Below are 24,730 nucleotides of genomic sequence, written 5' to 3' on the forward strand. Positions count from 1 at the left end.
TGTTAAGGGGAATAAATTTTGCTTTAAAGCAATCTGATTATTAGTCCCCTGCCAGTGAAACCAGAGGGGACTATAGGTTTTCTCTTCGTCTGTCTGCCCATCTATCTGTCTGTCTGTCTGTCTAGTTGTCTAGCTGTCTGTCAGTCTGTCCCACTTGGTTTTCCATACTTTTTTCTAAATGCTTGGAGATATTGAGCTTATTTTTGGTATGTGAATGTATCCTGATGAGTTAAAGATCAAGTTTGCATTTGGTTTTGCTTCATTGATTTTTGACTGAATTATGACCTTTTAAATTTTTAATGGTTTTCCACAATTTTTTTAAAAGCTAGAACATATTGAGCTAATTTTTGTTATAAGATGTTAAATTAATTGATAGATCAAGTTTGAATTTCATTCCGCTTCATTGATTTTTGACTGAATTAGGACATTTTCAATTTTTCATGGGAACCAGATTTCACTTGCCAATAGGGGACTAGTATTGCTATGGCAATACTCACAGAATGCTTGTTAACCATCGTTCTATTATTTCTATATTTTTTTTCTACCTGTTATAATTTTGTCATTATACATGAAATTCAAAAGATGCACACATGCATTTTAATTTGATTCTATTCCTACATCAGCATGATCAGTGTTGCTGTATTTTCTACACAGTCTCATAACATATATTTTCTATTAATTATTATTATATTATACCCCCCCCCCCTGGCAAACAAAGTTTGGGGGGTATATAGGAATCACCTTGTCCGTCTGTCCGTTTGTATAGCTGTCTGTGCAAACATGTCCGGTCCATATCTTTCTTACGGAGGAACATTAGAATCTTCTACTTCACAGAAAGATTTCTCATGACCTAAGGGTGTGCCATGTCCTTAATCCAAGGTCATTTGGGCAAGTTCAAAGTCACTGAAAGAAAAAGTTCATAATTCGTGTCCGGTCCATATCTTTCTTATGAAGAAACTTGGATCCAGGTCATTTGGGCAAGTTCAAAGTCACTGAAGGAAAAAGTTCATAATTCGTGTCTGGTCCATATCTTTCTTATGCAAAAACTTGAATCCAGGTCATTTGTGCAAGTTCAAGGTCACTGAAAGAAAAAGTTCATAATTTGTGTCCGGTCCATATCTTTCTTATGGATAAACTTGGTAAGATCCCATTTTAAACAGATTGCTTATGACCTAAGGGTGTGTCAAGACTTTGATCCAAGGTCATTTGTGCAAGTTTAAGGTCACTGAAAGGAAAAGTTCATAATTCGTTTTTGGTCCATATCATCAGTATTGATGTTCAATTAGGCTACGCCTTAGATTCATTTATTAAAAATTTATAATGATCAATTACCATAAATGTTTAAACAAATTCTGAACACCAATACTAGTATTAGTGACTTGGCACTTTCTCTGAAAAACCTAGCGGGGGGTATAAGTCAACTTTGGACAGTTCCGGTTAATTTTATTTCATAACCTTGACCTTATAATTATGACCATGAACATCTATTGTGATGACATAGGTGATTAAAACTAAAAGACAATTAAATGTAAGAAATTGATGGGTACAAATTCTGCATTTATTATGAATTCATTCAAAACTTGCATTTCCTGATAAATCAATATAATAGATAAACCAGTAAAAGTTTTTGAACTTTTGTCAATGATAAGAAAATTTAGTCCATAACACCCAATTTTTTTTTTTATTTTTTAGAAGGGGAATATTTGAGGATGATTTGGTATAAATTTCAAATAAATCCTATGTTTGTGTCTTTTTTAATAGTAAAATGAAGAAGGTATTGTCCGTTTTCCCTATATAATCCTATTTAAAATTACACGTAGGACCAATAAAAATGACTATATATTTTGAGCGCTGTTACCTGACAAACTAGTCGGGGAATATTTTTCTTTTTTGGCACAGAGTTTACTTATGAACTGACAATTCACCATACGAAATTTTTCAAAAATCGTATGTTTGGAACTTATACCCACGAGACTCCTTAATACAGCGGCAAGAGTGTAGTCCAGTTTCCGTAGAGACATGGGCTTCACTCCGTAAGGTTCTAAGTAAATGATCGGCAAAATGAAGAAGTCATCATGATCTGTACTGGTTTTCATTTCATAAAACAAAAAACACTTTATAATACAAGAAATGAGAAAGGTTCTGAAATCGATTGAAAAGTAAAACTGTAAACGATTGTAAAACTATACATAAAAATGTATTTTAAACTCATTCATAATATATGGTAAGACCATCATCGCAAGTGAGGAGATCATCAGTTACTTGTTTAGCCCTGGCTATAAAGTTTAATTTGCGTCCTAGAGCAGCATTGAAGAAATTTTGTCTCAAACACTTCAAGACAACTTTTCTAGTTCAAACGTTCACAATTTACCTCGTCGTCGAGAACGGCGGAGCACAAACCGGTCTATAAAGAGAGGCTGTCTCTTCTATCTATCACTGACCAGAGTGTGTGCATGAAGAAGCTCACCCTTTGGTGAGAGAGCAATATGAATTTCTTTAGAACGACTCGTCTAACTATTTTTCCGAGAATTCCACACACTCAACCCTCGGCTCATACATTCACCTCTGTCGTGGGCTCGTGTATACCACAGTTATAAGCACGAGAAATAGTGCGTTTCTTTTAATTCATTATAATTAATTGTCTGAGCTAATGATAGTCCTTAAGGATAGATATTTACTAAATAGATCTAAAACTATTAGTTTAATTTGAAATAATCCTTGATATGTTATGTTTTAAACGTTATGCCAAAAATCTTGACGCGAGCCCATTGCAAAGGTGTCTGAGAGAGGAACGAACGACTACTCTGCAAAGGAGATTGAGAATTCCAATCTACGCAAGCTTACTTGCAGTTTCATCTCAATGCAACTAGTCAGCCCGTGGGATAACTAATAAATGACCAAACAGTGGCATATCTTACATATTTGTTAATCAGTAGTATTTATTTATGACATTTGAGAAAGTCAATTGTAAATCTTGTGTAATGAAGTATCGCAACTATGTCGCTCCTTGATGACAGAAACATTTAGCATTTCTCTTGCTTATACGTACCATAAATATTGATTGATTTAGTCAGAAAGCTTTTTGAAAAGCTATTACTTGTATAGTTTTAACATTGTCAATTGAATTAAAAACCCTTGTGTTTTTCAGGTTATTTATTGTTCTCTTTTACATGTATCAACACAATTGGTGTATTCAACTATCACGTGATGGTAAATGTTATATATATTAATATATTGTTTGGTGAAACTAAGGCAGAAGTTAGAATTTTTGCTGTGCAATTACGTATTACTGACAATTTTCTTTACAAATTTATAGAACAAAGGTATATTCTTCGAACCTTATTGGAGTGAATAGGATCGCTGACAACAGGTATTATTTTTTCATATCAAATAATTCTTCTCTTTATACTGGTTGAAATTTACCTGTGATACTTTTAGTGTGTTGCATATTCCTAATTTACAATTGATATTAAAATCTGTGATGAATATATAATATAAAAATAACACTAATATTGTCAGCCCATCTAATATTTAGTTTGTAAATGCTGTTTGTATAATATCTAAGAAAGAGTTTGATGCCACCGTCCAAAGACATCACCCATTACAATCCTCCAATTTTCATAAAATGTGAGCGCCAAGTTAGAAATAAAGCAAAAAGGACACAAAAGAAAAATAATGCTATACGAAACTGTAGGGTGGGAAGTCGATTATTTAAATTGTGACTTAATTCTATGGAAGAGTAAAAAGATACATGTATTGACTTAAGGATGTACAACACGGCCAGTCCCAAACATTCTGCTTGTCATTTATTTTTCGTTCTTTCGCTATATTTTATATTTGACTATATCTACTAAGACTATGCATATTTTTGACAAAACTGTCGGATATGGACAGGAAGATCTAAATGTTACCTCCCTTTGGCTTTCCCTTTGGCTTTTTAAGATAAGACATTTTCCAGAAAGCGACTATAAAGTCCATGATTTTTAAATATGTCTAGTTGTTAAACTTTGTTGACTCATTGATTTGACGATTAAAGGCATACATGAATAATACTCTCTTCAGGTAACAGGTTGCAAAATTGAATATAGATATATTTTATATATACATATATTGTTTTTAATGGCGAATTTTTCATTCTAAGTGGGCAATCACACCCCTTCCTTCTCCCTAAGTAAGCATTTTTTAGACTTCGGAAGACAAACCTGCTATTCAGAAAATCTAGATTTTTCAACTCAAGGTCCTGTTCCTCCTTAAATTCTTTAAAAATGATTATATCACAACAATAAATCAATTTTTCTCATACATATCATGAAAGTATGAATTCATTCAAAGGTATCAAGTTATAGCTGTTTGTAATATATTTTGGCAAAGTCCTATATTATTGGGCCCACGGATAGCTTAACAATAGTAATAATAATAATGAATAAATAAATAAGTAAATAAATATTCTTTATTGTTTTCCTGGGCCCCTGGTCTAGTAAAACTCCGGAGATCTGTAGTTGGTATTGACTTGGCCCTTTCAATAGCGACGTCTATTAGATCATTGGGATATTTTTGTCTAAGTAAAACGTTTTCACTTCCTGTAGACGGTTATTTCTTCTGGTTTCATCTATGACAATGGTACAAACACGTCTTGCCATATTAAAAGGTATGTTACGTTGTACATGTGAAGGATGGCAGGAATTAAATACAAGGTATTGGTGGGAATCCGTTTTCTTGTAGTATAAATCTGTTATGATTTTACGACGGGAAATGATTCAAACATGGAGAAAAATTCTTAATTCTTAATGAAGGAAGACAGGCATATTGGAATGCCATTAGATGTGAAAATCTTGCAGATACATACAAGAAATGGAGAAAACGAGAAGATGTTATTCTTCTTAACTGCAATAAGTGAGTGAGTAGAGGTACATATTGTCGCCGACGATAATATGTACAGAACGACAATATGTACCGTCACAAACTACATTCGAATAAATAGATACAACAGAAGAGTGAAAACGAGATGCAATTCTCGTCTCAAAATTGAGAAACCGTCTTCCCTCACACAAAGTCGATAAGATATATAAATTTTCCTCAACAAAAACTTGACTTTCATGTACATGTAGAAAGTGCAGTAATTATAATTGCTTTACTACCGCGGGTTATGTATATTTTTCTGCAAAACTTGCAACGTTAATTCCCGTACTAACAAACCAAGAAAGACATTTTATTGTGTAAATTTATATCTATTTTATAAGCATCTAAAGTAGGATTAAGTAGGTTAAATACAATGATAATGAAATGTACATTATTGTAAGTTTCATTGATGGAAGAGTCCTGTGTCTGTGAACATCTATCTGCAACATAGGTTTTGATTTTACGTTTTGTACAAATGTAGGTTTTGATCGTTTGTTTGTTGCTTAACGTCCCTCTCGAAAATATTTCACTTATATGGAGACGCCACCACTTGGCGATGGAGGGCTGCAAATTTCATCCTATGCTCGGAACTTTGGGCCATTGTGCAGTGAGGGATCTTTTTCGTGCCAACACCTACTGCAACACGGAGCCTCGGATTATACGGTCTCGTCCAAAGGACCGGTCTCCACGTCCCGCAGTGGATTCGAACCCGCGAAGTAAGGATGAGCTCCTTTCTCCGCAACTCTAGAGCATACACTTTAACAACTGCGCCAAGCAGGGACTATAAATGTAGGTAAAAAGATTTCTGACTTGTAAATACTTCTTTTTTCCCTGACGTTTTCAGAAAGTGTTCCTAATATTCGACTATCGTTCGAAAAATGCTATCGAATTATCGATTAAAATAAATATTCTGACATCCCTAGTAGATTCATTTTTTTGAAATCATGAATCCCCTGGGTAGGATTTGGCCACATTTGGGGATCAAAGTTTCACTTAGGAAAAGATGAGAAAAAAATTTAAAAAATTTCTTCTCAAGAACAGCAAAGTTATAATTGGTCATATTTATTTGGCAGCATCCTCAGGTACTGTAGATTTAATTTTGTTCAAATCATGACCCCCGGGGTAGGACTAGAATGGGCAATCAAAGTTTAAAGAGGGAATGCACAAGAAAAATCTTTCAAAATCTTCTCAGTACAGCAAAACCATTATTGGTCACATTAAATATAAAAGCATGATTTGTTACATTAGATATAGAAGCATCCTAAGGAAGCGTACATTCAAGTTTGTTCAAATCATGACCTTCCGGGGTTTCTTCGCGGCCACAATAGAAAATTAAATCTATGATAAAAATTAAAGCCATGATAAGTCATATAAATGTAGAAGCATCACTAGGTTTTGTAGATAAAAATTTGTTCAGATCATAACCCACTTCACTACCCCTAGGCACCAAAGTGCTCAGGTAAGCGATGTAACCCATGTGCCTTTTGTTTATAACCTTATGTTTCTTGTACATTTCAATTTCATGTATTCTGGGAAGTAAGCAGGATGGCAACAGAACGAAAGTTTGTATTTTGGACATTTTTATTCGCACTCCACTGTATAAATACCTGTATGAACCAACGGCTTGATTACGACTCGGCCACATGTTCTGGACCAGATGAAATAGATACTTTAAAAGCAACTGTTCAGCATCATGCTATTAAATGGGAAATACTGGAGGAAGAATTAAATTCAGTCAAGGAAACACTGTCCAAACTTGAGAAAGAATTAAACGCAGTGAAAGAAACGTGGCCCAGATTCCATCACTTTATAATGGGAGTGCTTGTGAAAGATTTAAACACAGTCAAACTCGATCAAGCCAATAAAACAGAAGTGCTTGAGAAAGAATTATACTCAGTCAAGGAAACACTATCCAAACTCGATCAAGCTAATAAAACGGAAATGCTTGCGAAAAAATTAAACTCAATCAAGGAAACACTTTCCAAACTCGATCAAGCTAATAAAACGGAAATGCTTGAGAAAAAAAATTAACTCAGTCGAGGATACAGTGTTCAAACTCTATCAATCTGAACTCGATCAAGCTATTAAAACGGAAATGCTTGAGAAAGAACTAAACTCAATCAAGGAAGCACTGTCCATATGTAAGAATCTTTTAACAGATTTTTTTCAATCAATGTTTTGCATATTTTATTCAATTAAATATATAACAATATCAAATTTTCCAATGACGTTCTGGGGTAATAATTATTGTGTTTATTTTCTGATTGAATAATTCTTAGATCTCTAATTGGCTGAGATCCAACATTATACAAAAATACTTTGTTGTGTTCACCTGTGCCTGAATTCCATGTGAACATAAAAAAAATTTTCAACGTTAAATTAGAAATAGATAAGGAAATTCCAAAGTTATAAAATTAGGTATTGGGTTTTGAAGGGAGGGAAAACTGCCCCTCCCCACACTTTTTATCTGCATGAACGTAAAATTTTAGTTATATTTTAGTATGAAAATCTTCATTGAAACCTGATCCTCCAACCCTGAGATTGGACCCCACACATACAAAATTTGGGGTTTGGAGAATTCTCCTCGTTTTGGGAGCTAGCAATTTTTAGGCACACTGTAGGTTGTCATTTTTTTTCATTTATACCCCCTTCAAAGTCGATCCAGTGATTCAGACATTTAATTATTTTTTTTTTACATCGCAAGTAAAATAGATTTTAAAAATATATTCCAAATTTATACAACTGGTATGTTTAATTTAATACAACTTTGTTTCTCTTATTGTGTTTGGCAAGGACTTCAGCAAATGTAAAAAAAAAAAATAAGATGGCATGGAATGTTTAAAGAGTATCATTTATTCATTGAATCATATAATAAAACGATTATTCTGTTTTGTCGGTCAAAAAATGATTTAGCCAACTCTGAAGTTCAATATTCACCTCGCCCTTTGGGCTCGGTGAATGTTGCACTCCTCAGGTGGCTATATCAACGTATTGGCAAACATCAATAATGGCACATATTGAATGCGACACTCTATGTATATTTCATTCGTATATGTTAAATGTTTTGGACTTGAATAGTTGCATACAAGGTTGCTTCTTACTTTCTGTATATCATTTAGAAATAATTCAATCTTTTTTCTTCAGTTTCTCTTCCTAATCTGTATTTTTATCCAAAAAATTGAAAACATATAGTGAGTTATGACCAAGTTGCTTTCCATGTGGTAGCTTACAGTAATTCCAATCCCGGGGTGATCATTTTCGATCATGTGATCACAAATAATAAATTTGGATACGACAGACACTCTGGAATATTTACTGTACCAATCACAGGTCTATATGTGTTCTCTTGGAGCATAGAGACATATGGACATTTGACTGAGGGTGTTCTTTTAGTGAACGGATTAGAAATGAGAATATCAAAGTCCGACCAAGCCCCAACATACTACGACACAACGACCTCTTTCGCCGTTCTTAACCTTACAAGAAAGGACAAAGTCTGGATCAGAATAAAAGTGGTCGAGCAGAAGCGATGCATACGATGTTTTCTGGCTGGATGATCAATAAAAACGGTATGATATTCTAACCTTTTTGAAGAATAATGTTTGAGGAGAAATAACTCTTTCAACTTTATCATTTCAAATGCAATCGTGAGAAGTTCTCTTTCTTTATAATAAAACACACGAAATAAAATGCAATATTAAGACCGGATTATAGAACTTACAACAGTTATTGTAGATCTTCAATATAATGGGAAAGATGTATTTGTCTCTGTCAAAGAAGTTAAAATTCTTTGGCAACCATGTTAATGGAAAAAAATAGAAATTCATTGGTACTACTTGTCTTTAACCATCAAATTCAAGTTGCACAATGTTCATAAAAACTCTGAACATTTTAAAAATTCTTGACTAATAGTTGATTATAACTAAATGTCTTTTAGTATTAGAAATACTTTTTTTTTATCTATTCAACTACATTAAAATATTTTGCTTATTATTTATTTATAAAATTATATATCTACTAAATATAATTTTAGTTCGTATTAATTGTTTATCATTAGTACTTAGAGCCTAAAAGCAAATAATAAACTCCATAATCATAAATGATTTAATAGTTCTAGTATGTATACCATAACAAAAATAAAATGATAAAGATAAATGGATATGTATATCAATTTGATTATTGTTTTGAATTCATCACTTAACATACTTATAACATCGTTTTGGAAATCTCAAATTTATTATACAACACAATGCTACGTGTGCTTGAATATTCAGTTCATTACTTTTTTTCAGTGTCAGGACACTAAAAAATGGTATTGAAATCTTAGAAATTGAAACAATAACTGTCTAAGAATTTCTTAGGAATTTTTTTTTTTCTTAATTTTTTTTTAAAGTTTTTTTTTAATCTCATCGAAGCCTCATTTTAATCTTTGAAAAAATTCTTATGTTTACACAGCTAATTACGTTAAACGTATGTGATACGTATGTGACTTCACGTACGTATCACACGAAAAAAGCACCACGTATGTTAAACGTACGTTTTCACACGTATGAATATCATGCGTGACACGTACGTTTAACATACGTATTGACTACCATACGTTACACACACGTCGGTTCACGTATGAATAACGTACGTGCAACGTGTGTGTAAAGCATGTTTTGAGAAACATGCGTTTAACGCGTTTGTTAAATGAACTGCTCATATGAAAAATGTATAAGTACCATACATTGAAAATTTTTTGTCACATACTGTAAACAAAGGTGAAACAAAAATGATTCAATTCATGCATTTGACATAATTTTCTTCAAAGGCTTATTTTCTTTTCATCTGTTGAATGATCCACATTTTGAAGGTACATATCTGGATATCCTTCACCTCAAATTTCCTGATCCTTATTGCTCTTAAGGCAATCACAACAAAAGACGTATTCAAATCTAAGCCAAATTTAATGTTGAATTTTTTTAACATCTATCTATTCTTCTGCAATTCTCTTTTATCTGTAAAGAAAAAGAAAATATTAAATGAATTTGCATAAGGAAAACACAATTTTTTGATCAACATTATTTTCCACAAATAACTCCTGGTTGATTCCCTATAGAACTAAAATATAGAGTTGAATAACTACAGTTTTTTTTAGTATTAATAACCTTGGTCGTTTAAACTAGACTTTTCACAATCCTCAAGTATCTACCTTATAATTCGATCTCTACTCGACAAATTTAAAATTGAAGTATTGTGAGTGAACTCAGAAAATAAAACTTGTTCATCATAGTTATGAACTTAAGTTTATTTGCTTTAAACTCAGGAGGAGCATTATATAGATTTTCAATGAATCGATACATAATAACACTATATGATCAATGAAGCCTTGCCCTAACACCTGAATCACTTAAATTACCCTGGGGCCATGAATTTCATAATTTTAGAAGAAGACTCAATGCTCATTACAATCATTCTAACAGTTTGCTTGATGTCCAGGTTTAAAGAAATTGCATGAATTTTGCATGAATTTTGATGGTTTTAGCTCCATCCCTTAGGCCCCAGGGGGAGCAGGGACCATAAAATTCACTATTTTTGTTTCCATTCAACCACAGATGCTTTATTAATTTATGCGATAAAAACTCAATCCCCAAATGTGGCCCCTCCCTACCCCGGTGTTCATGATTTGAACAAAATTGAATCTACACTACCAGATGATGCTTTCATATAAACATGACTAATCAGGGCTTTTCTGTTCTTGAGAAGATTTTTTCCTATATATTCTTATGTAAATCTTTGATCCCCCATTATTGTCCAACCCTATCCCAAGGGGATCATGATTTCAACAAAATTGAATCTACACAGCCTGAGGATGCTTTTATTTCAAAATGACTATTCATGGCTTTGCTATTCTTGAGAAGAAGAATTTTTAAAGTTTTTCCCTATGTATTCCTATGTAAAATATTGATCCCCCATTGTGGCCCCTCCCTACCCCTGGGGGTCATGATTTGAACAAACTTGAATCTACACTACCTGATGATGCTTCCTTATCAATATGACTAAACAAGGCTTTGCTGTTCTTGAGAAGACGATTTTTAAAGATTTTTTCTTATATATTCCTATGTAAAACTTTGATCCCCCAATGTGGCCCCAACCTACCCCCCGGACTCATGATTTAAACAAATTTGAATTTACACTTTGACATACAAGGTTTCCTATAAATTTCAACTTTTTTTGGCCCAGTGGTTCTTGAGAAGAAGATTTTTAAAACATCCCACTAAATCTTCACTATTTCTTAATTATCTCCCCTTTAATGAGGGTGTGGCCCTTTAATTGAACAAACTTGAATCCCCTTTACCCAAGGATGGTTTGTGGCAAGTTTGGTTGAAATAAGGCCAGTGGTTCTGGAGAAGAGGTCAAAAATGTGAAAAGTTTACAGACAGACGGACAGCTAGACAGACAGACTACAGACAAAATGTGATAAAAGCTCACTTGCGCTTTCAGCTCAGGTGAGCTAAAAACAGATAGCAATAGGTCATGACTGACTCAGGTTACCTAATTAGTTAAAACATTTTTTTTTTTTTGTGATTACATGTAAGTCAGCTCGGGTGCAAATATTGCTTATCACAGATATAAATACAACAGTAAAATTTTAGACATAACCATATGTCTTGACAATTAAATTCTATATAATACATGTAGATCTAATAATAGAACTTACCCTCAGCATAAATCTTTCATAGCTTGGCATGGACCTATATGTTTTTGTGTCTCTTCGAAGAGTATACTTTTTGTCCTTGAGGTAAAAAAAATTGCATTTCAGACATGTAAAGCAAAACAAACAAGATGAAAAATTACTTATTTCACTGATAACATTTAGCATTTTCTCCTCTTGTGATTGAAATGTAATGCACATCATTACATGATATATTTAATTACAATAAGAGTATTACCATAATGCTGGTTAAACTTTCAGAATCTGTTTTTGAAGTCCAGACTTGGCATTTAGGTGTTTACATAGGAGATATCAGAGCTTCAGCCACCATCCTGGAGTGTACATTTAAAATCACATAAAAAAAAATCACAATCTCATTAAAATACATTATTTTTATTCATAAGGACTGTATGAAAAAGACATCTGAAAAATAAGTGTTACACCCTGATTGCCCTAAAAGATAATTTATATTTCCTCTACATGTTTTGTAAAGAAATACATTTGGGTGGGTGGAACTTTTTCCATCAAGGATTTTATTTGCATCTTATTGGTAGGCTAAAAAAAAATCAGTTACAATAAATATTTTTTATAGGCCTAACAGAATGTTTTAAACCTCACCTGAATTTTGATATAGTGTGCCAGTGTTGATTCACACCTGGGCTGGGGTGCTGACCAAGACAGCTGACTGCGTCAATATTTTCTTACTTAGTTTACATGCAACACAGTCTGAAATATAAAGTAATTAAGTAAGTGTTGATGTTATATATTCCTCACCATTATCCTAGCCTATCTCCAGACACTGTCTTGCAGACGTCAGACTTCTTACCAATGACGCCACCCTTAACGTAAATAATAATTGGAGGTGAAAATTCCGGAACGTATATTTTACATATTTTAGTGTTATACGGACGCTACCTACTGTATAATTATCTAATATCTATTTATGTGAATTTCATTTGAGTTTGTTGTGAAATTATCGTGATTTTCTTTTCTTTTTTTTAATTCAGCTTTTGCTCCTGAATTCGGAATGATTATATCTACCGATGATCGAGTTCAATTTTATATGCCTCTACCGATATCCGATATACACATTACGAGATTGGTGTACTTGTAGTTGTATGTAGACTATGTTTTACTGCTCTAAGAGTAAACTATACACAAATGCGAACTGATTACTCCATGACAGACATGCAAGTGGACGTAAGGTAAACAATGTGAAATAAATTGGAACATTAAAGACGCAAAACACGCACAACAAGTCAACAACGCACACACCTGTGAGCTTTCATTGGTGATTGGGTTTTAATCATAGATCATGATATGATATTATTTTTTGAAAAAAAAATAGTTGAATCTTCAAAACATATTACAGTATAATCATTAAAATCCAGACAACTTATGATCTAGAGTCCCGTTTTAAGAGGGATTTTATGCTTAGACCAAGTTGGTCTCAATACTCTGTTTCATGAATTACACATTTACAGGTTATTGATTGTTAAACATTATCTTGATTAGTTCTCCAAATTCACTTTGAACTATTAAGTAAAAAAAAGTATTTGGTCTAAGTACTTCTGTACAAAAAGTTCCTGTGTATTTGAAAATGTCACCAATTTAAGAATATTATAGTCCCAGCAACAATTAAACTTTTAGGGATTTTTTTCACTTATTGACAAAAATTGAATACTAATTTTACTAATTAAATAAACGAAATTGAAATTAAAAAAAAATAAAAAGGATTGAATTTAATTATAGTTGACCTACATTTATTGTACATGTATGTAAAAGTACCATTCACTACTGTAATGATATTCCCCTTAGATTCCAAAAAATCCCCTGACATTCCCCTGTCTGTCCCTGACATTTTCCTGTCTCCCCCTGACTTTATCCTTTGATCCCCTGTCGTTGTCCCTGACTACCCTGTCTACTCCCTGACGTCCCCTGACTTTGCCCCTGTTACCACTGTCTAACCCCTGATGTCCCCTGACATTCCCTGACGTCCCTGTCAACTCCCTGATGTCCCCTGACTAAGTCCCTGACCACCCTGCCAACCCCCTGTCGTCCCCTGACATTCATTTTGACCAGGAAAAAGGGTTAAAATATGTTTTTGTTGCTATTTACTCGTGAGAAAATCGATACCTTACTCCTAGCAATTTTCAAGTTTTGTAAAAATGTAGAATTAATCATTAGTTTTTCTGTCTGAAATATCTTTAGCAAATTCTTTCAAAATATTATTTTATTGGTTGTTACTAGCTTTTCAGATAAATCCTAATAAGGATAACTGCCGTTACTTAAAAAAAAAAAAAAAACTAATTTATTGCGTCTTGTGTAGCACGAATGGCATGTAAATATATTTTTATTTATTTATTTATCTGTTTATTTATTTATTTATTTGTTAATTGATTTTATTAATTCACGTATCTGTTTATTTATTAATTTGTCTGCTTAATTATCTACTCCTTTTTTTTCATTTATATTTATTTATTTTATTCAATCTATCTATTTAATTTATTTTTACTTATTTGTTTTATTTAATTATCAATAAACAAATGGATTTATTTAAAATTTTTATTTATTTATTTTATTTTATTCAATTCAATTATTTTAATTTATTGATCAATTAATTTTAATTCATTTTGTATAGTTCTTCATATACAGTGTCCGGGTAAAACAAATTTACTTCAAACTATTTTTTTAAGCATATTCAAATTACTTTTAATTCTTTTAATTTCATGGTGGGTATCAAAATCATCGTCTCATTACACACAATCTGAATCTGGAATTTGTTTTATGGTTCCCTTTTACTTTGGTAAAATAAAATTTTCCTCAAAAACTGCTCACGGTTGTGAAAGAAATAACACCTGCAGAGTGGATACGGTCGTGTTGCCACAGAATAAACAGTGTATAGTGGTCAGTCAAAAGAACAATAGGTGTCTGGTCTGTGTACCCAGAGTCAATGGTCAACGATCAACAGCTCAGAATTACTTTCACAACCGTACAGTTTTTGAGGAACATTTCTATTTTTGTAACAAAGTCAAAAAAGCAATAAAACAAATTCCGAATTCAGATTGTGTGTAATAAGACGATTATTTTGATACCCATCATGAAAATAAAATAATTAAAAGAAATGTAAATATGCCTAAAAATAGTTTGAAGCATGGTTTGTTTTTCCAAATGACTGTTTATGGTGAACTACACAAATAAATAAGAATTGAAAAAAATTAATTAATTAAAATAAAATGAATAACAAAATCAATAAAGAAAGAAATAACATTAATTATTTAATAACTGAATAAAACAAATATTTAAAAGAAAAGAAATGAATATATTAAATAAATAAATAAACAGATAGATAAAAAAAAAGAAATATATACAAATAAATAAGTAAAGAAATAAATAAAAATATTGATTTTGTAACTAATTATTTGTTTGAAGTATCCTTAGTAAATTTATTAATTTAATTGAATTTAATTTATTGATGTATCTTTTTTATTTATTTCTTTGTCCGTTTATTTATCTATTTATTTTTTCATTCATTTATTAATTTTATCAATCAAATTTATTTTTATGTATTTGTTTTATTTAATTTTTAATAGTTGAATAAATTTATTTAAATTTTTTTTTTATTTATTTTTTATTTTATTTTATTTATTGCCTTTATTTTAATTCATTAATTAAATTTATTTAATACAATTTGTGTAGTTATTCATAAACAGTCTCCGGGTAAAACTAATTAGCTTCAAACTATTTTTTAAGGATATTCAAATTACTTTTAATTCTTTTAATTTCATAATGGGTATCAAAATCATCGTCTCATTACACACAATCTGAATCTGGAATTTGTTTTATTGTTCCCTTTTACTTTGGTAAAATAAAATTTTCCTCAAAAACTGCTCACGGTTGTGAAAGAAATAACACCTGCAGAGCGGATACGGTCGTGTTGCCACAGAATAAACAGTGTATAGTGGTCAGTCAAAAGAACAATAGGTGTCTGGTCTGTGTACCCAGAGTCAATGGTCAACGATCAACAGCTCAGAATTACTTTCACAACCGTACAGTTTTTGAGGAACATTTCTATTTTTGTAACAAAGTCAAAGAAGCAATAAAACAAAATTCAATTCAGATTGTGTGTAATAAGACGATTATTTTGATACCCATCATGAAAATAAAATAATTAAAAGAAATGTAAATATGCCTAAAAATAGTTTAAAGCATGGTTTGTTTTTCCAAATGACTGTTTATAATTATGGTGAACTACACAAATAAATAAGAATTGAAAAAAAAATTAATTAATTAAAATAAAATGAATTAACAAAATAAAGAAAGAAAGAAATAACATTAATTAATTAATAAATTATTGAATAAAACAAATATCTAAGAGAAAAGAAATGAATATATTAAATAAATAAATAAATAAACAGATAGATAACAAATAAATAAAAAGAAAAATATACAAATAAATAAGTAGAAAAATAAATAAAAATATTGATTGTGTTACTAATTATTTGTTTGAAGTTTCATTAGTAAATTTATTAATTTAATTGAATTTAATTTATTGATGTATCATTTTTATTTATTTCTTTGTCCATTTATTTATCTATTTATTTTTTCATTCATTTATAATTTTTATCTATCAAATTTATTTATACATATTTGTTTTATTTAATTTTTAATTAAATAAATTAATTTATTTAATTATTTTATTTATTTCCTTTATTTCAATTTATTAGTTAATTTTTATTTAATTCAATTTGCGTAGTTATTCATAAACAGTCTCCTGGTAAAACTAATTTGCTTCAAACTATTTTTTAAGGATATTCAAATTACTTTTAATTCTTTTAATTTCATAATGGGTATCAAAATCATCGTCTCATTACGCACAATTTGAATCTGGAATTTGTTTTATTGTTCCTTTTTACTTTGGTAAAATAAAAATTTCCCCAAAAACTGGTCACGGTTGTGAAAGAAATAACACCTGCAGAGCGGATACGGTCGTGTTGCCACAGAATAAACAGTGTGTAGTGGTCAGTCAAAAGAACAATAGGTGTCTGGCCTATGTACCCTGAGTCACTGGTCATCTTTCAACAGCTCGGAACTACTCCCACAACCGTGACAGTTTTTGAGGAACATTTTTAATTTTTTTTTTTTTTTACCAAAGTCAAAGACGCAATAAAAGAAATTCCGAATTCAGATTGTGTGTAATAAGACAATTATTTTGATACCCATCATGAAAATAAAAGAATTAAAAGAAATGTAAATATGCTTAAAAGATACTTTGAAGCATATTTTGTTTTACCTTACGACTGTTTATGCGAAACTCACAAACAAATTGATAAAATAGAATTAATTAATTAAATTAAATTAAATGAATTAAAAACTAAATAAATATATATTATTAATCAATTAATTAATAATTCAATAATGAAAATACATCTAAAAAGAAATATATGAATAGATTTAATTAATAAATTAGTCAATAAATAAATGCAATAAATAAATAAATAAATAAATACATGTGGATATATAGATTAACATATAAATAAATATGGATATATTTACTTGCCATTCATGACAAGACGCAATAAATTTGTAATTCATTCTTTTCAAAGTAACTGACATTTATTCTCCTTAAAATTTATCTAAAAGCTACATGTAGTAAACTAAAACAATCAAATACAATCGTATTAAGAAATAAATTACTCAAGATATTCAAACAAATAACAATTGACTAAATATATATTTTCACAAAACTTAAGAATTGCCAAGAGTAACGTATTTCTTACAAGTAAATAGCAACAAAAACATATTTTAACCCCTTTTCTGGGTCAAAATGAATGTCAGGGGACGACAGGGAATTGACAGGGTGGTCAGGGGCTTAGTCAGGGGACATCAGGGAGTTGACAGGGACATCAGAGAATGTCAGGGGACATCAGGGGTTAGACAATGGTAACAGGGGCAAAGTCAGGGGACATCAGGGAGTAGACAGGGTAGTCAGGGACAACGACAGGGGATCATAGGAGAAAGTCAGGGGGAGACAGGAAAATGTCAGGGACAGACAGGGGAACGTCAGGGGATTTTTTGGAATCTAAGGGGAAGATCATTACAGTAGTGATTAATATAGAAAATATACAGCCTTCTCAAACACAGCTAGCTTTTCACACACATGTAAAACAATTTCTATTAACATACATGTAATTTAGCTGATAATACTCATACTTGTCATTAACGTTCATGTAATGTGTGGTTTATAATACATGTAAACCATGCATATATTAACGTATGTGTAACGTGTGGTTGATAATAAATGTAAACCATGTGTGTGAAATATATGTAATGTATGGTTTATAATACACATATAAACAATGCGTTTATTAACATATGTTTAACGTATCGTTGACAATACATATGTAAACCACGCGTTTATAAACGTTCGTGTAACGTATGGTAGCACATACCATATGTTACACATACGTGAAACGTACGTAACACATACGTGTATTCCAACCGCATGTTTCACGTACGTTATGTGAAACGTATGTTGTCACACGCATGTTATCCATACGTTGTACCACGTACGTGAAACGTGCGGTTGGAATACACATATGTGTTACGTATGTTTCACATACGTGTAACATATGGTATGTGCTACCATACGTTACACGTACGTGGCACAATTAGCTGTGTATAACGACCAAAGAACTTGCGAAAAGTATACTTAAAACAGGGTTGTTGAAATCCTTTCAACATGAACTATTTTGTCAGTAGCTTGCCTCGGATTAAAATTTGATCGTTCTCAGAGCATGCTCGTACGTGTCGAATCAGTTGGAAGACAAACACCATCTGCAGGTGATGTTGGAATATTATAACATAAATAAGGGAAGTTGACGATTGAAAAGTGGATGTCACCCCCTTTATCATACAGTTTAGTTATTATTTGGCCATTATCATCTATAGTCAAGATAATATCCAAATATCAAACGGATTCGGCGGATTCTGATTAGTGTCTTTTATTTTGAGTTCACTGGGATATATTCATTCGTCATATGAATGAAAGTTACTATTGCTAATTGATACGATGTCTTCGATATATTATCTTTCGAGTTGAAGACAACAGCAAGTTTTTTTTTCATATAGTTTTTTAATAAATTCTGCGGCATAGGGGCATAGTGGCATAAAATCAGTTTAAATGATAAATGATCAGAATTAGTGCCCATCGAAATTCGAACAGATTGTTGGAAGACCGGATCAAAAAAAAACATAAGGTATTGTCCTTGAAGAACTGCAGAATCTTTCTATTATCAACTTCAGAGTACTTTAATGTAGAAACAGAATGATGATTTTTAATAGATATAATCAATCGCAAAATATGAAAATTTACAACATGTACAAGTTTCATTTTTATTAAGAAAGCATTTTCCTATCATGTCCAAACGCCTGATCTTTAATAAGTCGTGAGGAACTGGTTTTTATAAAAGCATAGAAAGTCATATGCTTTGATGTTATTGATGTTTGAAATGTTTTGAGATAATAAAATTTCCAAAATGGGCAGTCAACCAGAGAATTAAGCAATGTTTTGGATTTCATTTACATTTTTTTCTTAACCACATTTAAGCGATCATGGTAGCCTAGTGGATTCGCTTTGAGTTTGGAAGGTCCGAATTCTAATCTCGTTCTCCGCTCTATGTCAAATATGACCGTTCACGGTAGCTCAGTCGGTAGAGCGCTCGCTCCGTGATCGGGAGGTCGTGAGTTCGAATCTCGGCCGCGACAGACCTAAGTCGATAAAAATGGGTAGCAACTGTTCCTTCGCCATGCGCTCGGCACTTTGAAGTGAAAGTTGCGGGTCCTTCGGATGAGACCTTAAAAACCGAGGCCCCATGTCACGACAGGCGTTGGCACGATAAAGATCCCTCACTGTTCAATGGCCGTAAGTGCCGAGTAAAGGTCAAAATTTTTCTGTATGCCCACTGTTTAGGAGACTGTTCCCTCGGAAGTTCCTAAACTTCTTGGGGATCAATCTAACAAACTGTAAGTTTTTAGAAAACCTTGCTTGCCAAAAATTATTCCTTTTAAAGTTGTTTTATGCAGATTTATGAAATTTATAGCTAAAATAAAAAAATAATTTTTTGCACTGTAAATTTATATCCCATTTGGGATATTATACCCCAAATGGGCTATTATATCCCATTTGGGCGAGTGGTCCCAACCTGTTTAATGTCAAGTACTAAACAGTATATCCAAGTCATACAAAATATATATTCTTTTTTTTTCTTTTCATGTCAATTGAATGTTCACGTATTTTTCACAATGATATCAAGTTTTGTATCACTCATTCCTCTACTGATAATGCCCTGTATTTTAACTTCTTCATTTTTGAACACGGCTGTTGATTTATACGTGTATAATTTCCCAGGCTCATTGATTGCTAATGTTGAATTGGGTTTCAAGTCAGACAACTTATTGTACACCTGTAAAAACAATATAATATAGATAAGTAGAAAGGTTTATGTACTTACATTAGCAGATGCTTTTTAAATTATGTTTTCTTCATAAAATGTATAACTGACATGTGCGCAAAATCTACATTCTCTTTATTTACACGTTCGGAAAGAGAGAATTCAAATATAGCAATGTAATTACATGTACATTTCAGGAAGACCAACCAAAACATATGTGATATAAAGAGGGCATGATTTGATCAAATATTAAGGATGCTTACATATTGTTCATGATTTTCTTCATAAATAAGATAGAATTTAAAGAATCAAATGGTGCAGAATGGGTTAACTGTGGAAATTTGATAAGAAAGAAACATGACACACTCAGGTAATATACCTTTCTTTGTAGTCTACCAATATATATAACCAGATGTCTTAATTTCCATAACTGGGACAACCTTATTATCATTAAAATAACATTAATATAAGTAATGATATACATACAAGGAATCCAAATCGGTTACCAGTAGAATACAGCCAGGGCACATAATACACTAAAGGAACACTCCAAGTTACAGCTTAAGCAAAATATGTTCCAATTGGTAAGTCAATACACCAGTAGTTACTGTTGGCAAGACTGTAATGAATATTTCATCATTTTTATTCTTCATTTTATAACTCGGCTGATATTGTCTTTATTGTCAACTTGTCTACTCATAAATCCTCTGCCTTTCAAACTGGAGCAGGAAACAATTTCATGCAAACGATACTGATTGTCTACTAATGCCAAATATGTACAACTTTAATGAAATAAATATATTATTTCTAAATATGTATAAAACATTTCCATTGAATAACCCTCAACCCCGAACCCCCACCCCCACCCCTTTAAAAAGAATTTAAAATCAGGCCTACCAATGATTTATGAAATAAAGCAATCAAAGTTATTTAAGGACGATTTTTAAATACTGATATACAATGAAAATTGTTTTAATTATTGAAATATTTCCCCTTTACATTTGTTGCCTTTGAACCTAATAAAAGCAGATTCTCCTGGCCCAATTGCATTCTTCTATGCCATTTTCCCGGATAGTCTCGGGTTTACAAGAATACCTTTTCTCAGTTAGTTAGAGATGCTTAATCGCATTCGTTGTTGAAGGTATTCAGATTATGAAATGGTTTGCACAATGGCTGATAAAAGAGTTCTGACTTGAATGTGATTGATTAGAATATATTATTTTAATTCTTATCTCAAAATCAAATTTATTTCTGAGAAATCAGTCATCATTTTTATATTTTTATCTGATCACCTGGACCAGCCAAGTATGGATTCTTTGAAAAGCTATCTTCGAGGGAAATGATGTCTTGATAGTTGTTTAGCAATTGTTTTCCGATTGGAGGATCGTTACCCCTTACAAAAGAAAAGATATGACAAATATTGAAAATATACTGTATAGAAGAAATATAAGGTGCTTTTTAGAAAATAAAACATGACTTAAATATGAGCACGTTAACAGAGGACACAAGAAAAATTTTAAACTAAATGTTCAACAAAAGGTTTGTTGGTAACAACTACCTACCTGCGTCAGCTTGACCATGTTATTATTCAGAAGGATTTTTTTCTTTTTCTTTTCTATGAAAACTTTCCACACAATATTGTTGCCACTACCTCACACATGCGCTTAGAAATTAAATGAACTTAAAACCATATAATATTTTGATGATTAACTACCAATGGAAGTAACTATTGTGGAAAAAATATGCGAGAATACTAAACACAAGAGATTTTGACGTCATTTTCGAAGTTATTGCGCCATACAAATACCAAAGGGAAATCGAAATAAGTGCAAAATTTCCAGCTGTTTTCAATGATATGAAATTCATTAACCTCCGTTGAACGGTTAATATTTTATCTAACAGTTCTTATCATTTCCAAATGTCCCTCGTATATACATAAGGAACATCATGTATAAAACATACACTGTATCTTTTAAATCGTCATGTAACATACTCGTATATACATAAATGACTGAATATTACCTGCAAGAAGAAATGGTATATAATAATAAATAACATAATAATAACATGTAATTCATGCATATAAGAACCCAAGAAGAACAATAAAGGGGGAAAGCAGTATCAAAGATATTAGAATAAATGTATAAAGTTTTCTTGCAAAGTGTTAAATTTGACTCCAAATTTTAGCAAAACTACAACCCCAGAATCAATGATTTTAAATAAATGAATCCCCTTAACTTACAAGTGTTTGCATATCAAAATGATTAAATGCGGACCTGTACTCTTCCTAACATTTTTGATATCCTTTCTTGTAGATTTACATATAAGATTCTTATCTTCTACTGTAGCCCCACCCCTACCTTCATGGATCATGATTGGAAAATAATTGAATCTGCACTACCTGAGGATGCTTGCATATTATCTATAGTGGGAGTAATAATTAATCTTTTTCTATTCTTTGCGGGAAGGGGTGTAAAGACTAGGCTACTATTATGTATATAGTACCTAGTAATTCAGAAATAACGAGTTGTACCTGTTATTTTGTTATTTTAATTACAAATTCAAATCTGTAAATAATGACTTTTTATCGTGTCAGATTACACCCCGTGGAATTGATCACCTTTACCGTTTTCGATACGAAAGTTCATGCTTTAAGTACGATGTTAATTGTTAAATTTTAATTGATAAAACGTCGTCGATATATCTTAATGTCGAGTTGAAGGCCACATTACGAGCTTTTTAGTTCTCATGAAAATTTTTTGAATACATTCTGCTTCATAAGATTATAAAAGCAGGTCGGCTAATAAAAGAATTTAAATAATGCCCATCGTGATTGATGGAAGACCCGGTCTGCAAAGAGTACGAGGGGTGATCAAACAGTCCTCGAACTAATTGAATTACATCCATAAAAGAAATTAAATTAGGTTTTAGTGTTCATTATTTCTTAAAAGTCGTCCTCTCCGATTTAAATGCATATCTGCCACCGTTCTGCGCATACGCGTATCCCTCGATATATGCGGTCACGTGACATGCCCCGTTGCGTTCTGTTCACAGAACCTAAAAGATTTTTCCGAGTCTTATATTTCTTACCATGCAAGTTATTTTTTATAACAAGAACAGTGCATCTGTCAGAAATGGCCAAATCTCGGCAATACGATGGGTAGATAAGGACATCCTTTCCCATAATGAGCATGACGACCATCACAACCCGAGTCTTCTGTCTCGGAAGCGTCGTTTATCCATTGTTGATAAAGTATGGGCGCCTTCTTTTTATCATATCTGATATGTTTAAAGTCTAAAGTAAATGATATTTTAGGGATTTAATAATTATATTATTGTTAAGATATTCAACTATTGTTCTAATTGTAACTTGGCATTCTTTTATAACAAATTGCTCAGCTAAGGACACATCTCTTCCCAAGCTTGCTTTCATTCGGCAACAGAACAAACATCATTTTTAACTATCTCCCTTCCTTCTCTAAAACAACCGATCCAATGAATGATTGAACTTCTAGCAAGTCTTTTGTCTTCATAAACCTTGTACAAATTATTATATGCTACTGCAAAGGAATTTCCAAATACAAGTTAAACTTTACAGCAACTTCGTAGCTCGAGTACTACTGAGTCAATCATTTTTTGTAACAAGTCACCTACATATTAACGTCATTTTCACATTGTGACGTCACAAACATGGAACAAAACATTACATTACATTTGCTATTTATAGAACATGTGTATGACTACATCTGGGCCAAATTTCATTTTGATCTGAATTGTGGTTTTGTAAATATAGAGATAGTTCGCAAACTTTTTGATTACCCCTTTTACTTGGATATTCTCAATAAGGCACTCCAGCATCCTTTTAATATCAACCTTAAATACTTATTTGTAGATTCGGAATGACGACTTAATGTTGTACATGTAGATGACCAATAACAAGATATGAAAATTTCTGAGTTCCACTTACATTAACGAAGAAGTTTTCTATGATACCAAAAAGCATATTATTTAATTTATCGTGAGTTGTAAAAAGTGTAGAAAATTCAACGTTTTTGATGTGATTGACTCTAGAAAAGTATACGCATTTATTTGTTTTAGTTTTTTTTTTTTAAGTTTCTGAGAATCTAACATGGATGAACGTCACTTCTACGTGTATAATATAATGCTTTGTATTATAGTGGTTACACCATTTGTTTTTATATGGAGATTGCAAAGAAAAAATAGCTTTTTTCATAACAGTGGAATTACTACTTTGAAACATATTCAGTGGTAGGGGTGATCTTTCAGAAGGGAAAGAAGGTACCTTCTTTTCAAGATATTCAGATTAAATCTCCGTACGACGAATATAAATTGTATGCACCATAAACTTTGCAATGTCTGTTTACCTCTTTGAAAACGCATTTGACGAAAATTTATCCAAAAAGGTTAAAATCCATTAAGAACTGGAAAGCACAAATTGAAAGAGTACTTCAACTTAATCTAGACATTGCATGAATTTAAGGTGTCTTGCATTAGATAGTACTCTAATCCATTTGAATAGTCCTTAAAAGAACATAGTACACGTAAATATTCTCTAGTACTATTTAAAGACTCTTTATACGGTCTAAAAGGCATTTTTAAACAATCCAAAGTTCAAGGAAGTTTTTGTTGTAACAGAAATAAATAATAATATACTAAAGTT

General features: G+C 31.8%; 1 long non-coding RNA gene across 1 annotated transcript; it reads left to right on the forward strand.

Moving 5' to 3' along the window:
• Positions 1 to 3,292: 3,292 nt before the first annotated feature.
• LOC133189179 (uncharacterized) lies at positions 3,293 to 7,116 on the forward strand. Its single transcript, XR_009721426.1, has 2 exons — positions 3,293 to 3,370; positions 6,437 to 7,116. It is a non-coding gene; the product is annotated as an uncharacterized LOC133189179 (long non-coding RNA).
• The last annotated feature ends 17,614 nt before the right edge of the window (positions 7,117 to 24,730 follow it).

This window comes from Saccostrea echinata, unplaced genomic scaffold, assembly GCF_033153115.1.
Source record: "Saccostrea echinata isolate AGI-Se365-2 ecotype Australia unplaced genomic scaffold, CSIRO_AGI_Sech_v1 ptg000017l, whole genome shotgun sequence".
Taxonomy (NCBI): Eukaryota; Metazoa; Mollusca; class Bivalvia; order Ostreida; family Ostreidae; genus Saccostrea; species Saccostrea echinata.